This window comes from Chaetodon trifascialis, chromosome 15 (genome assembly GCF_039877785.1).
Source record: "Chaetodon trifascialis isolate fChaTrf1 chromosome 15, fChaTrf1.hap1, whole genome shotgun sequence".
Taxonomy (NCBI): domain Eukaryota; kingdom Metazoa; phylum Chordata; class Actinopteri; order Chaetodontiformes; family Chaetodontidae; genus Chaetodon; species Chaetodon trifascialis.
This window is the reverse complement of record NC_092070.1, coordinates 774,813-790,003: the sequence shown is the minus strand read 5'-3', so window position 1 is coordinate 790,003 and position 15,191 is coordinate 774,813. Positions and strand designations below refer to the sequence as shown.

The following is a 15,191-nucleotide window of genomic DNA, read 5'->3' as shown; positions in this document are numbered from 1 at the left end:
ATATATACTGAGAAAAAATAAACAGTAAATACAAACGGGTGTCATGAGACATGAGTGATCATGAGACATGAGTGATGTCAGTCTCCTCCTGGGAGAAGTTTGGGTGTCGGACACTTTCCTGTGTGGTCGCAGTCATCCTCGAAACTTGCCATGTGCCTCGCCAGTGGCATTCTTAAAGGTGAGGCTAGGAGCTTCTGTGATTGGTGAAAATTTGACTTGGCTGTGTCAAACCCACTCCACGCCTTCTCCCCTCCCTCTTTCCAAGTTGTGCTGCTCGGTGGGACTGAGATAAGAAGGGGGAGGAGATGCATCGGTGGCGCAGTGCACAAAAATATCAAAGTCTGTGCTGCCACGCCCCATCGGCGCGGCGGACCTGATTTTGCGTCGTGCTGGCGGCAGAGTCGAAAATAGAGCCCATTGTGTTGAATTGACAGAATGGACATTAAAGTGTTTCTGCAGAAGTAAGGATGTCACAGTGAAGTTGACCTTTGACCTTTTGGATATAAAATGTCATCATCCAATGAGACATTTATGTGAAATTTTGTCCTAATTAGCATATAAATTCCTGAGTTATGGTGAAAACGTGTTTTGTGAGGTCACAATGACGTTTGACCACCAAAAAATTCCTGAGATATTGTTTATCGTGTATTGAGTATTTCTTTCAGGGGCTGCACAGTGGTGCAGCAGGTAGTGCGTGTGCCTCACAGCAACAAGGTTGCCAGTTTGATTCCCGGGTCGGGCCTTTCTGTGTGAAGTTTGCATGTTCTTCCCGTGCATGCGTGGGTTCTCTCCGGACACCCTGGCTTCCTCCCACATACCAAAAACATGCTCATTAGGTGAATTGGTGACTGTAAAATTGCCCCTAGGTGTGATTGTGAATGGTTGTTTGTTTGTGCCCTGTGATCGACTGGTGACCAGTTCAGGGTGTACCCTGCCTCTCGCCCGTTGATGGCTGGGATAGGCTCCAGCACCCCCCGCAACCCGAAAGGGACTGTAAACTGCAGTTTGTATCTATGACAATGAAGGAACGTGTCACCCAGTCCAACAGTGCAGGTCATTAGTGTGTCTTAATAGTAATAGATAACACTGAAACTCTATGGCAGAGAGAAAAAACACATATCATGTGTTGATATTTACAAAATGTCTGAGTAAGATCATTTCATAGTTGATTTGGGTCTGTACATCAGACTTTTTTGTCACAAGTCAAACAAACTTTTGTGTGACAGTTGAAGTGAAAATTGATTTTTTTATATATAATCTTAGGGACAGCACCTCCCTAACAACATCTCACAACATCTTCATGGAAGTAAAAAAAAAAAAAAAAAAAAAAAAAAAAAACTTATATCAGCTGGGTTAGATGGAAATGTGTTACAGCTGATTGTGTCTTGGTTAGTCTGCCCTTTGAATTTGACTTTTTAAAGTCATGATTACATTTTGATTTTTCAGTTCTTTGTTGACGATTCCAATCTTAGACTATTGAGCACTGATTTGTAAAGATCAGCAGCATCATTACTGGTTTTATGCCAACAACCATCATTTCATTTTCAAATTCTTCTTTAATTTTTTTTTTTGCAATTAATCACACTATGGCCGTTTGGTCAAATTTAAATAATATAATGAAAATATAGCAAACAAACAAACTGTTAAACACCAAAACAAAAAGAAGAGTGACTACATTGCAGAAGGGTACTTTACAATAACAGCTTGAGTTTTATCACAGTGTTTGTGTAGCTGCACATACAGCACACACACAGAGCAGCGTGTGTAGCGCGCGTGTGTGTAGCAGCATGGACTGTATTTGTGGCATAGCATACAAGCCTGTAGTTTTTATTGATATAATTGAGGGGGAAGGCAAAATGTTGCCATACCAGTGACTTCAGCGAGGCAGGAGGACTTTCCAGTTTTTTTTCTCTGTCATCTCCCACAGTACCCATGGTGTCAACTTGAAAAGTGCAGGTGCAACCCCTAAATTCCTAACCTGGGACCCGTTGCACAAAACTAGGATAAGGGATTAAGCCGGGATATGTTGGTTATCCTGGCTCAACTTATCCGTGATCCGGTTGCACAAAAGCAGGATAGTGGAAAGTGGAATATGTTATGGGATAAGTTACCATGGAGATTTATTCTGTGGAGCTAGCCTGCTTCGGACCAGGCTATGTTCCAGGATCTATTTAATCTCATCACTTATCTCAGTCAGCAGTCATCACAAACAGAAACCAATAGTTATTCCACTGCCCACTATACATTGTTATCACATTCAACTAGATCCACTGTCATTATTTAAACATTAACACAAAATAACACACATAAGAATCATTAATTTCAATTTTAATTAATTTCATTAAATTCAATCATTGTGGATAAATGATGATTTTAGATGATGTTGCAATCATTCGATAGACAGTTTCCCATAGACGGAAACTATATATATAACTATTTATATATATATATAATGCATATTCAATATAAATATAAATACAACATCCTTTATTGAATAAGGATAAATCAAAGCATCAGTTCCTTTCAAAACTGAAGTCACACAGTGACTCTACAAGATAGAAAGCACAGAATCAAAGCATATTATACAACACAAGAATAAATACACATTCAAAGGTCTGTATATAATACACCCCGGATGTCTGCACACTGAAATAAATGCAGGACAAATCCGTACACAACAAATGAACAGACAAATGAATGGATGCAGTAGCTTCCCTGCAAGCTTGTATACACACAATATACAGCACAAACATAAGAGGCCAAATCAATCTAAATTGGAAAAAAAAAACAAAAAAAAAACACAAATTCCTCTGCCAATGCAGGCCATATTTAACTGAAATTCATAGCATGCGTCTCTGCCAATACAGGACATATTTAACTGAAATTTAAAGCATGCATGTTAACTAAAATAATTTAACACATATTGGTCCCTGACCAGCCGACCACTGTTGTCATCAGCTGGGGGCTCTCTTCTTCCTCAGACAGGCCACATTGTGGAGGACAGCACAAGCCACAGTGATGTCACATGCCCTCAAAGGGCTGACCCGTAAGTCATGAAGACAAAGTCAATACAAAATCTCATCATCACAACCTCATAAATAGAGTAACATTCCTGACACAGCTATGTGTGTGTGTGTGTGTGTGTGTGTGTGTGTGTGTGTGTGTGTGTGTGTGTGTGTGTGTGTGTGTGTGTGTGTGTGTGTGTGTGTGCCAATAAAACAACATACATGAGATAAGATCAACTTTATTTATCCCAAAGGGAAATTATCAAGGAGTTATAGTCTGATGGAGTTACATTTACACAATTTCACTCACATCTGCAGTCACTTTCACTTACAGTTTCAACTGATTCATAATCAGAGTACAACTACATTTTCAGAGATGTTAATTAACTATTTGGATTCTAATTGTGATGGTTTCAGCGGAGCAGTGAGTGTGTATTTGTGCGCTGCTTATGCATTCAGGCGGTCTGCAATACTTTGCCACGCTTTCTCTCGTTTTATAACTGTGACGGTGTTGCCTTTCTTTTTAATTTGGTCATTCACCTCCTCGTAAGCCTCCATGAGGATTTGTTCTTCCTAGTATTCCGCTCCAGTTGCCATGGTGAATCGGTGAATCTGTGATCGATGGCGGGGTCTATTTGAGGAAGCCGCATGCACATACTTATCCAGGATAGGTTTCACCTGGCTTGATGAATCTGCCTCTGCTCATCCTGGCTTGGTCTTTGTGCAACCGATTAAACCTGGATTGGTTGAACTCAGTTCAGTCACTTATCCTGGATGTCTTAATCCTACATTTGTTCAACGGGCCCCTGGACACCAGTAACCCCACTGCCCATCACAGCCATTCTAGACAATGCTTTAAATTCCACCGGGTGCACTGCAGCGCATCCCAGAAACGGCTTTTTTTTTTTTTTAACAGATGTTGCGTTTAGCTACACAGAGCAGATCTAACCAGGCAGGAAGTCAGACAGAGGAACAGCACAGAGAATCTGGTTAATTTAACACCCTGTGCAGCCTCCTGAATGTATATCAACAATAATCACAGTTAAAACAGACACAAAAAGAAAACATTTAACTGTGTAGCCAACTTACCCATGGTAGAAACACAAACATCATGGTATCAGTGGTGGGTTTGATCCCAGGTGGAGGACACCAAAAGAAAACATTTAACCGTGTAGCCGACTAACCCATGGTAGAAACATAAACATCATGGTATCAGTGGTGGGGTTTGATGCCATGTGGAGGACGGAACAAAATTGCCTTGTAAATGAAGAATGTTTAAAACACAACATCAGTGCAATAGGCATAAAATAATCTGTCAAAAGGAGGGTTTAGAAACAGACATAATGTACCTTGGAGCCTGGCTGTGGCATATACTGTATGGATAAGTCTAATATTCCTAAATTATTAAATTAAATCCTTAAATCCTCCTAATTAAATGACTTGGCTTTCTTCAAAAAAGCTTTCTTACAGCTTTTAAAAAATATTAAAATACGTTTTTGGTATGTAATTAATGAACGTCAAGCAGATGTCCTCAGAGAAGCCAGAATGAAAGTTGTTATTATGTCTTTTCGAGACATTGAATAGATGTTTAACTTTCAATGTTATATAGACATCATTAAAATACGTTTTTGGTACGTAATTAATGAACGTCAAGCAGATGTTGTATAGGTAGCCAGAATGAAAGTTATTAATGTGTCTTGTACAGCTGGCATGACCAGTGGCTCCCTGGGTTTTTAGACTTCGGTGGAAACGCAGGCAACAGATGACCCCTGTCTGGTTAGCTTTAAATCATCCGACAAAACCTGGGAGACACCAGACAGTTAGCAGCGCATCCCCGGCTTACTAGCTTTTATCGCTATGTCATGCTAACGTTAGCGAGTTGGTGTAGGCCTACTGCCAGCCAACTAACTGTAATGGCCTGTTTTTCAAATCAGATAAGTCTTAGTCTGGAAAGGTGTGTTGAACTTAGATAAGCAGACATAGACTTGTGAATTTTAGGTTTTTGTGGGAGTTAAATCTAAATTCTTACCTCAGGTCCTGTTGTAATGACGTTGCTTCACTTGTCTCCCCTGCTGCTCCCGCTACTGCTCCTGCTACTCCCAAGTGTAGACAGTTTAAAGCAACTTTTACAGGTCTAATCATCTATTAGTTTGTCCACTTTGAATAAGTATTTGTGGCTCTAGAGCATGGAAAAAATACTGAGTGACAGTACGTTTGATAATATTTCTTTCAGTTTCGCTCTCAGAAAGTGACTGCAGTGATGACACCCAATTTCCATTAAAGTAAATTGTTACTGAGAAATTTGACTTTTTGACCAAATATAGACCCTATACTTGATTTAGAAATGTATAGCTACCTTGTCGAGTGTCGTCACTGGTCTGCGGTGTCCAACACCGGAAAAACAATCCCGCCCCCTCCATTGTAACGCCGGGCAACAGCAACCGCTGAATTTATTCTTTATTCTCACTCGAGGGAAATGGCTGCTCGTAAAATATCACCGTGGTCCATCGACGAGGTCCAGACTAAAAAGCCACAAACCGAGAAGCAAATACAACATCGCCTTGATGTCCTCCATTGTTTGTCGGCTCTGTTTGCGTCGCGTACAAATTGACGTGATATTGCAGTTGACAGGGCAGTATCGCGCAGCCGTGGTATGACGACTCCGCCTACGTTGAGGAGGTACTATGAAGTACTCAATTGTAATGGAAACTCAACCAAACCAAGTAGAGTAGAACCGAGTCGAGTAGAGCTGGAACTGTGTAATGGAAATGCGCCATATGTGGTAAAGGTTTGAACAATGAAACTGCCTATATTTTTTTTATTTATTTTTGGGCATGTTAAGCACACTTCATCTCACATAAATTGCAATAACATCTTTTGCAATACATCACGTGAGCAAAAAGGGCTATGGGAAAAAGCTTATAGCTTATCAAAGTCCTGCCCCAATTACTTCACTTAAATTATTAGTTTTGACATCCACACAAACATACACCAGCAGTTAGCAGTACAGAGCTGCAGTGGAGTCCAAACCTTGGCATTCAGAGAGTCCAAACACAATCCCACAGTCTCAGTCTTCAACTAACAACAGCTTCACCTTGTTGTTACCTGTCTCAGTCAGTATTTGTGTGTTATCTCCCATTGATGTTCAAACTGGCAGTGACCTTGACAGTGTTTTCAAAACAGTCTTTCCATGAGTGGTATGTTGACTCTTCCTCAAATTGACGCGCTTTTTTGGTGATGTCTGCATTGTTTTTGACGTTCTTTCCAAATTTACCCATGCATATGTGACAGTTGAGGGTCCTGTCACTATGCCTCCTGATCATGTGCCCTGGCTACTTGGCCAAGGAGATATCCCTTTGGCTAAATGGTTAGGAGGCATGACTCTAACACGGGAGTTTGTGATTCGGAGCCCGCCCGGGCCCTCTTCACCATGCTACACATAGTGTGTGCATGTATTCATGTGTGTGTGTGTTAGGCTATGTGGTGAGTTTCAAATGACATAAGCCACAATAGCTTCACAATCACATAAATGGCCTGCATACATTGTCTTATTCATAAAGGTATCCAAATTATGATCCAAATTTTTAGTTGTGGAGTACTTCAAAACTTATTATGATCATCATCATCATCAGATGCTGATGCAACAGCTGACAGGACAATTTCATCAAATAGGCCTAATCCTGGATGTCCAAGACAGAGCGTCTATTTGCAATTTATTTTGGTAGACGTCCAGACCAGGTCAGGCTGGACGTATAATTGCAATGTCATTTATCAACTAATTCTTGACGTCCCATACACGTCCATGTCATGGCCAAGCAGAACGTCTTTTTGCGACTCATTTTGGTTGTTTATAGACATCCAGAACTGGGTCAGGCTGGATTTATAATTGCAATGTCATTTATCAACTAATTCTGGTTGTCATATAGTCGTCCAGATCATGGCCAAGCAGAACGTCTTTTTGCGACTCATTTTGGCTGTCTTTTTGACGTAGTTGATAACTTTTTTGTGCTACAGTACTGATCTGTTTCTCAAATTTAAAATCAGAATCAAACTTAACCCCCAGATTAGTGACAAAGTCCTTAAGATACAGTGACAAAGAGCCAAGATCAATGTTGGGGTCCGAACACCATAACTTCGGTCTTGTTCTCATTCAGACTGAGGAAATTAAATGAAAGCCATGCTTTAATGTTGTTAAGACAGTCTATGAGTGGCTGGACTAAGTGGGCATTGTTTTGTGCCAGTGGAAAATAGATCTGGCAATCATCAGCATAAAAGTGAAATGAAATGCTGTGTTTCCTAAAAACAGAATCAAGAGGGAGCAAATAAAGAGCTTTTTGAAGACACAAAGTTGTCAATTTTTACACAGAAACTTCTGTCAGTTAGGTAAGATCCAAACCAGTCGAGGGTGATACCCTTAATGCCCACACAGCGCTCCAGGCAAGAAATTAACATCCTGTGGTCAACAGTGTCAAATGCAGCAGACAAATCTAAAAGCACCAGGATGACAAATTTCCCAGAATCTGTTGATAAAAGTACAACATTTGACACTTTCATGAGTGCTGATTCTGTGCTATGGAGAGCTTTGAACTCGGACTGGAACAGCTCAGTAATACCATTATCTTGTAAGTATAGTAGCAACTGGTTGTGGACAGCCTTCTCTAAGATTTTGGAAATAAATGGAAGATTTGCTCCGCTCTCCTGCACTCTCGCCTGGCAGCATGAGTGACGTCATTCAGCCAGGGCTCAGGTGCAGGTTTGGTGCACCAGCTCTTCAAAGGAGCGATCATGTCCAATGTTTGTAAATAAACAGAGTGAAAGCTCGATGCCAACTCCTCAGTATTCAAACAAATAAAGGCTTTAGAATTACCCTCTGAAAAACCAATAAAAGAAGAGGAGAACAGAGCTGGCAAGGAGGAGTTAAGCATGCGACAGCGTTGAGGAGGAGCACACAATTTAACCGGACACTGAGTGGGGATGTCAAATAAGACTGGCTTGTGGTCAGAAAAAAAAGCTTCACAAATGTCCAAATTAGAAACACGCAGACCGTGTGAGAGCACTAAGTCAAGTGTGTGCCCGAGTTCGTGAGTAGGACCAGACACAGACTGCGCAAAATTACAAGAGTTAATAACATTTAAAAAGTTCCTGGAGATCAGCTCGTCTGGGCAACATATCTGAATATTAAATCACCAATAATAAGGACACGATCGTATTTAGGCAGAAATTTGGCCAGAAATTCAGAAAAGTCCTTATTGCACTTGGGTGGTCAATAGATGACAGTGCACAAGATAGCGTCAGAGAGGCCTAGTTCATATAAACAATGTTCAAAGATTCTGAAGAAGGATTGCAGGCAGATCTTCCGGCATTTAAAGCCACTTTTAAAAATGACTGCTATTCCTCCTACTTTTCGATCCGATGACCGCAGGGAATTAAAATAGCAGCAATCCAGTGGTAAGAGTTCATTAAGGGGGGCGGACTCACCAGCACTCAGCCAAGTCTCCGTTACACAGAGAAAATCCAGTCCATGTGACATAAAGAAGCCCCTTAGAATAAAAGTTTTATTTGCCAGTGATCTTGCATTGACGAGGCCGAACCTGGCAGGGACCACAACGTCCGAGGCATCAGCTGTTCGAGGAGCTCGACACAGAGTCCACAGATGATGAGGATTCACCCCACGCCAGCAGAGATGGGGAGAGGAGGGGCTGCGGGGGTGAGTTTCGTCATCTGAGCCGACGACAGGTACCAGCAAGGTGTTGGCAGGGTCCAGCGAATGGGGTGGAAATAGAGGCCAGGTACCGCTCCGTGTCCCCCCCCCAGGAAGCCACTGGGAATCGTGTCGAAGGAGCCTTAAGCTTTACCAGCTCACCGCCCCGGCAGTGTCGCCGTTTACGCCAAAGCAGTAGAGGGAGGGTGCGCCAAAGGTGAGTAGGTATCCCAGAGAAGTGAAGCGACTGAAATGTTGTATGACTGTCATGATCATGGTTGATTTTCGCCAAATCCTTGGCAGAGGGGTGAAGATCCAGCAGTGTCTGGCGGTCATACACAAGCAGTGAGCTGACATTAGAGATAACAATCAACACATATAGCATAAACATGAACAACACTGACAGCGAGAGACAGCAGGCCACACACACCGGCGCCATCTTGTCCGCAGGATTCCGCTAGTTAGTGCACTTACTATCTGTCAGACAAATTGTGAACAGGATACCAGTGCTACGGATAGAAACTGTGTGTGTTGTAGACACTAACCTAAAACTTATGTAAAACACTAATATGATGAGGTCACCCTTAGCACCTAATTTTGAGTAATCAGGTATGAGACCATTAAGTTAAAAATCATATTGACTTAGAATCGGCCATGTGTCATAAAGAAAGCATTTGAATCATGTATTTGGCTACACATATAATATTATATTAATTCATTAATTAAAGTTTACTCTCTGTCGTAAGGCAAGAAGCTGAAAATGCTGTTGGCTGAACTGGAAGCTTCATTTTCATCTAGAACATTTATGTTGCAGGTTCATACTACATATCAACCTGAATAACAAATGAAATTGGTTATTGTGTTTCCACTGTAATGACAACTGTTGATTGTTGATTTTCAAATTTGGCATCTTTTAAGGAGAATATTACAGTTATACATTGCTGTATGTTAATCAAGATATAGACTGAAAAATGATTTGTTCTGCAAATACATAAACAGGCAAAACAGGTTGCATTACTAAGTAGTGCCTTCAGGTTTTCTTGTCAGGCTGCATGCAGTCCCAACAACTGCCAATCAAATCGTTAGAATGGCCTGTATATTGCAAGAGAAGTAAAACCCAGACGAAAAAGTCCCCAAATTCACTGCTGCAAATTCACTCACTGCTGTGCATGCTTGGTAATAACTTAAATTGATGCAGATTGAGCTCAGTGGCATTTTTATCTATTCAGATCTTGATAGTTGGAGTGATTTTTGTGCCTAAACGAAACCAAAGGTAGGGAAAGTGAAAATGTGGAAAGAAGTCTAATAATGAGTCGCTTTAAGGAATTGCAGTTTGATGGCTGCAGTCATGAGGTGGTAAGAGGTGGGTGTGAATGTCAGTGGGAGGGTGGTAGAGGTTAGAAGGGGGACTGCTGGGGCATGGAGTTCAGCAGGGTAACAGCTATGGGGAAGAAGCTGTTCCTGTGCCTGCTGGCACAGGAAAGGAGGCTCTTGGACCTGCCAGACGGGAGGGGGACAAACAGTTCATGGTTGGGGTGGGAGCTGCTCTGCTGATGCTGCGTGCCCTTCTTAGACACCACTTGCGATGGAGGTCCTCTTTAGTAGTTAGCTGGGCACCGGTGATGTACTGGGCAGTTTTCACCACCCGTTGCAGGGCCTTCCACTCGGAGGCTGTACAGCTGCCGTACCATACTGAGATGCAGTTGGTCAGGATGCTCTCAACGATGCAGCAGAAGAAGTTAGCTAGGATTTGTGAAGCCAGATTCTTCAGTCTCAGTAGAGGCGTTGTTGAGCCTTCTTTATCATGGCAGTGGAGTTGAGGGTCCAGGAGAGGTCATCAGAGATGTGGACACCCAGGAAGTTGAAGCTGGAGACATGTTCAACCTCAGCCCTGTCAATGTGAATGGGGGTGTGACTGCAGCCTTTAGTTTTCCTGTACTCCACGATGAGCTCTTTCGTCTTCGTTTGGTGTTGAGGGTCAGGTTATTGTTGTTGGCGCACCACATCACCAGCTGCTGAACCTCATCCCTATAGGCTGACTGTTAAACAGGCCTATCACTGGGGTATCATCTGCAAACTTGATGATGAAGTTGTAGCCATGCATAGGCATGCAGTCGTGGGTGAGGAGGGAGTAGAGAAGAGTGCTCAGCGCACAGCCCTGTGGGACACCAGTGTTCAGGGTCAGGGTGGCAGAGGTGTGGTTGTCTAACTTAGCAGACTGGGGTCCAGTCCAGGGTCCAGTTCCAGAGGGAGGTGCTGATGCCGAGGTCACTGATTTTATTGACCAGCTTGGAGGGGATGACTGTGTTGAATTCTGAGCTGAAGTCGATGAACAGCATCCTCACGTAGGTGTTGTTGTCATCCAGGTGTGTCAGGGTGGGGTGGAGTGCAGTGCCATGAAGATGGCATCCTCTGTTGACCTGTTTGAGCGGTAGGCAACCTGATGGGGGTCCAGTGTGGGCGGAAGACAGCATTTGAGGTGGGCAAAGACCAGCCTCTCAAAGCACTTGATAATGATGGGGGTGAATGTAACTGGACGGAAGTCATTAAGACCCCCTGCAGCTGACTGCTTCAGCACCGGCACAATGGTGGTGGTCTTGAGGCACGTGGGGACTGCAGCCTTGGCCAGTGACAGGTTGATGTCAGTGAAGACAACAGCCAGCTGCTCTACACAGGCCTTGAGCACGCGGGCAGGTATGCCATCAGGGCCAGCAGCCTTAAGAATGTTCACCCTGCTGAGTGCAGAACGCACGTGTGTTGAATGTGAGGGGCTGTTCATCTGGGTGGGGAGCACTTTTGATGGCTGGTTGTTTGTTGTTCTGGTCGAAGTGAACATAGAGGTGGTTGAGCTCATCAGGGAGGGAGGCATTGCCGGTTGGTGGGGCTGTCGTTTTTGGCAGTGATGGCCTGGATGCCCTGCCACATTCGGCGGGGGTCGGTGTTGTTGTGGAAGTGCTCCTCAATCTGTAGCTTGTGAGAGTGTTTAGCTCCCCTGATGCTCCTCTTCAGGCCAGCTCTGGATGAGCTGTAGGCCTTTGTGTCACCAGATCTGAAGATAGCATCACGTTCCTTTAGTCAGAGGTGGACCTTACAGTTCATCCAAGATTTCTGGTTGGGGAAAGTTCTTACCTGTTTGTGGGAGGTGACGTTGTCAACAGGTGTTGATGTAATTCAGATTGGAGGAGGCATATGAGCCAGTGGCGAACAGACTCCAGTCTGTGTGTTGGGATCGTGCTGGAATTTGAAGTCCGCTCCCTCTCGTCATACTTTAACAGTCCCCACTGACGACTTCACATGTCTGATAAGTGGTGTGTACTTGGGGAGTAGGAACAGTCAGAGGTGATCAGACTCTCCCATGTCAGGGAAGGGGGTGGCTTTGTAAGCCTCGCAAATGTTTGTATAAACATGGTCCAGGATTTTGTCTCCTCTCATGGGGCAGGAGACATTCTGGTGATATTTGGGGAGAACCGTCCTCAGGTTGGAGTGGTTGAAATCTCCAGAAACAATAAAAGCTCCATCAGAGATAACAGAGTCTGTACACCAAGCTTTGTTAATGTAGATACACAGTCCTCCGCCCTTGGGCCCTCATTTATAAAACATTGCGTAGAATCCACACTAGAAGTGTGCGTACGCCCAAAAGCTGAAAATGGCGTACGCCAAAAAATATTTCGGATTTATAAAACCATGCGTACTCACACCTGCACGCAAATTTCCCTTTATAAATCACACTCCACCTGGAAGATTGTGCAGGTGGATTCACTTCACATCCCGCCCCTGACACACCCACATTTTACCATGAATGGTCAATGCAAAGTACCTCATGAATGTCTTTGCATATAAATATGCCTGCTGATCAATGGCATTTTACGTGCGATCATGGCAGAGAAAAGAAAAAGAAATTTTACAGAGACTGAAATTGAGGTGCTCGTGGGTGAGGTGGAGGTCAGAAAGGATATTGTGTTTGGTGGTCACAGTAGTGGCGTCACGAATAAAATGTACGCGCAAGAGTGTGCCACATTGAAGCGCACCTCCTCTGCGCTCTGTGGGTTGGTGAAGGGGGTGAGGAGCCAGTGCTTTAGGGGGTAGCCACTGTCACCTGCAAGGTACAGAAGAGTAATTCAGGCTTTAATGGGTAGAATCTATACAATGGTGTTTATGTACTTACCCAGGAGCCAGCCATCACGCGCAGCGCCTGCCTGCAGTCTGCTCCCTACACTACTGTGCGTCAGGATGAATGAGTCATGTGTTGATCCAGGCCACCGTGCCACTACATTTGTCAAGATCATGTCCGAGGTACAAATAATTTGTGCATTGAGTGAATGCACATTTTTTCGGTTCACATAAGCAAATTCATTTTCACTCGGAGCCCTTATAGCAATGTGAGTGTAGTCAATTGCGCCGATTACATTTGGGAAACCAGGCATTGCTGCAAATTGCATTTTAATGTTGGCCTGTTCACCCACAGTGTAAGGAAACCTGATGTATCGACTGGTCATTTTTATAATGCCATCCAAACGGCTGGCATTATGGCGCTGAGGGATGGCTGCGATATCCCAGACCTGAGGACATAATTTAACTGAATTATATCATACCCAAAAGGGGCTTTAGACAGACAACGTAACATTATATAATATTAATCATATCAAACACTTACCTGTCAGCTAATTCCCGCTGAAAAGAGCCAGTTGCCAGAAACCCCAGAGTGGTCAGCAGCTGGATATGCACCGGGATGGCGCGGTTACAGCGGGTGGGTCTATCTAACGCTGGGCCCAGTTCAGCACATAGATCCAAGAGCACCGCTCTAGGGAATCTAAATCGGCTTATTGGCCAGTCATCATCATGGGCCAGGAAATCTCCGTGGTCCCTAAATCTTCTCTCCATCCTGATCCTACCATTTGTGTGATCTTCCAGCAGTGCCAGTGCATCCATTGTGCAGCATTACGCACGAGTGTCACCGCACTATTTATATGCTTACTCAGCAAATTGAATGATTGTTACACACCTTGTTACACACACAATTAATGCTAATCCATCAGTGCCATCCACTGCTCTGTATCATTTGAAGATGGAAGTATGGTATATGAACATTGTGCATATAGTAGTAGGCCTAACGGCGAAGTAAAGGAAGACATCTATAACACTGCAGACTTGGGTGTTTATGATAACGCGGGTCTATAAGTCTGATATGTGATGACATTAAATGTATGAGATCAATCTGGCTTCAATTCACAATCTGCACCGCCAGTTCCCCCTGTCTCGAAAATGTTCATACGCAAGCATCAAAGTTGGCCGGTGCGCACATTCTCAAGCTAAGTTTATTTTTATAAATCACAACCATTGCGTAGGAAGTGCATACGCAACTTTCAAGCCCCATTTTGTGCGTAAGCAAGTTTTATAAATGAGGCCCCTGGTCTTACGGAAGTGCTCTTCTATTCTGTCCATCCTGAAGATGCGTTGTCCCTGCAGCTCACGGGGATGCTGGGTTGCTGTTGTTAAGCCACGTTTCAGTGAAAATCATAACATTGCAGTCCATAAACATTCTCTGTGAGGTAATCCGAAGTCGTAGCTCATCCATTTTGTTTGCCAAGGACATTAGCAAGGAATATACTGGGTAGCAAAAGCCGTTGCAGGGTTAGCTGTAGCTTAGTCTGTAGACCTCCGTGCTTCCCTCTCCTTTGTTTATGATCTGAAGCTGCTGACGGTTGCTTCTGGTTGGCGTAGCTGGGTCGGTCGGCCTCGTTGTCCTGGCAATCTCTTGCAAAAACTTTATCCTTGTAAAAACATTGTAGCTGTTTGTTGTCCCATTGCTGTACCAGCCTGTCAGCTACTCCTTCTCTAAAGTGAGTCTTACCTACCAACATTAAGCAGATGTTTAAATGCACTGATTTAACCAATAATACTAGATTTATGAAAGAGAGCATTTTATTTATTTACTTGCTGCTCTCTGAGCAGGCCTCTCTTACTAGGACCCAGGCGTAGGGTCATTGGGAAGATGCTGTTCATCTACTCTGGCTGATATATAAGATATATAAGCTGGTAGCATCAGCTTGTTTTCAATGTTTACCATTGCTGGATTGCTGGCTACATACTACCAACGAATGCAGGATATACCTCATACTGCATACTGTATTTTAGAGTAAAACTGTTAAATTGATTTATTTTGCAGTATTCTAGGCCAGGCTTAGCCAGTTTCTGATTTTGAAAAGTGAAAGTAAACAACATGGCTACTGGCAAACCACCACTGCTATGTAACATCCTTTAAAAAGATCAGTTATAAATGGGGATTTTTACAATTTTCTGAAAGATGAATATTGAGAGATGTGTAACGCCTATCTGATACCTGGAAGGAAACAGATTCATTTTGTGGCATTATTTCACTGTAAATGTAATATGAGTTAGGGGAAATCCTTCCTGTATTTCTGTTGCTTTGGAGGTGTAACATTTTCCCTGTTATTTTTGCTTCAGTCAAGCTTTTTATAAAACTT

The 15,191-nt window shown here is 43.3% G+C and overlaps 1 protein-coding gene across 2 annotated transcripts in view; it reads left to right on the top strand.

Annotated features, from left to right (window-relative positions):
* septin12 (septin 12) overlaps nucleotides 1-15,191 on the top strand; it is a 109,629-nt gene that overhangs the window by 65,392 nt on the left and 29,046 nt on the right. The gene's annotated exons all lie outside the window — the stretch shown is intronic.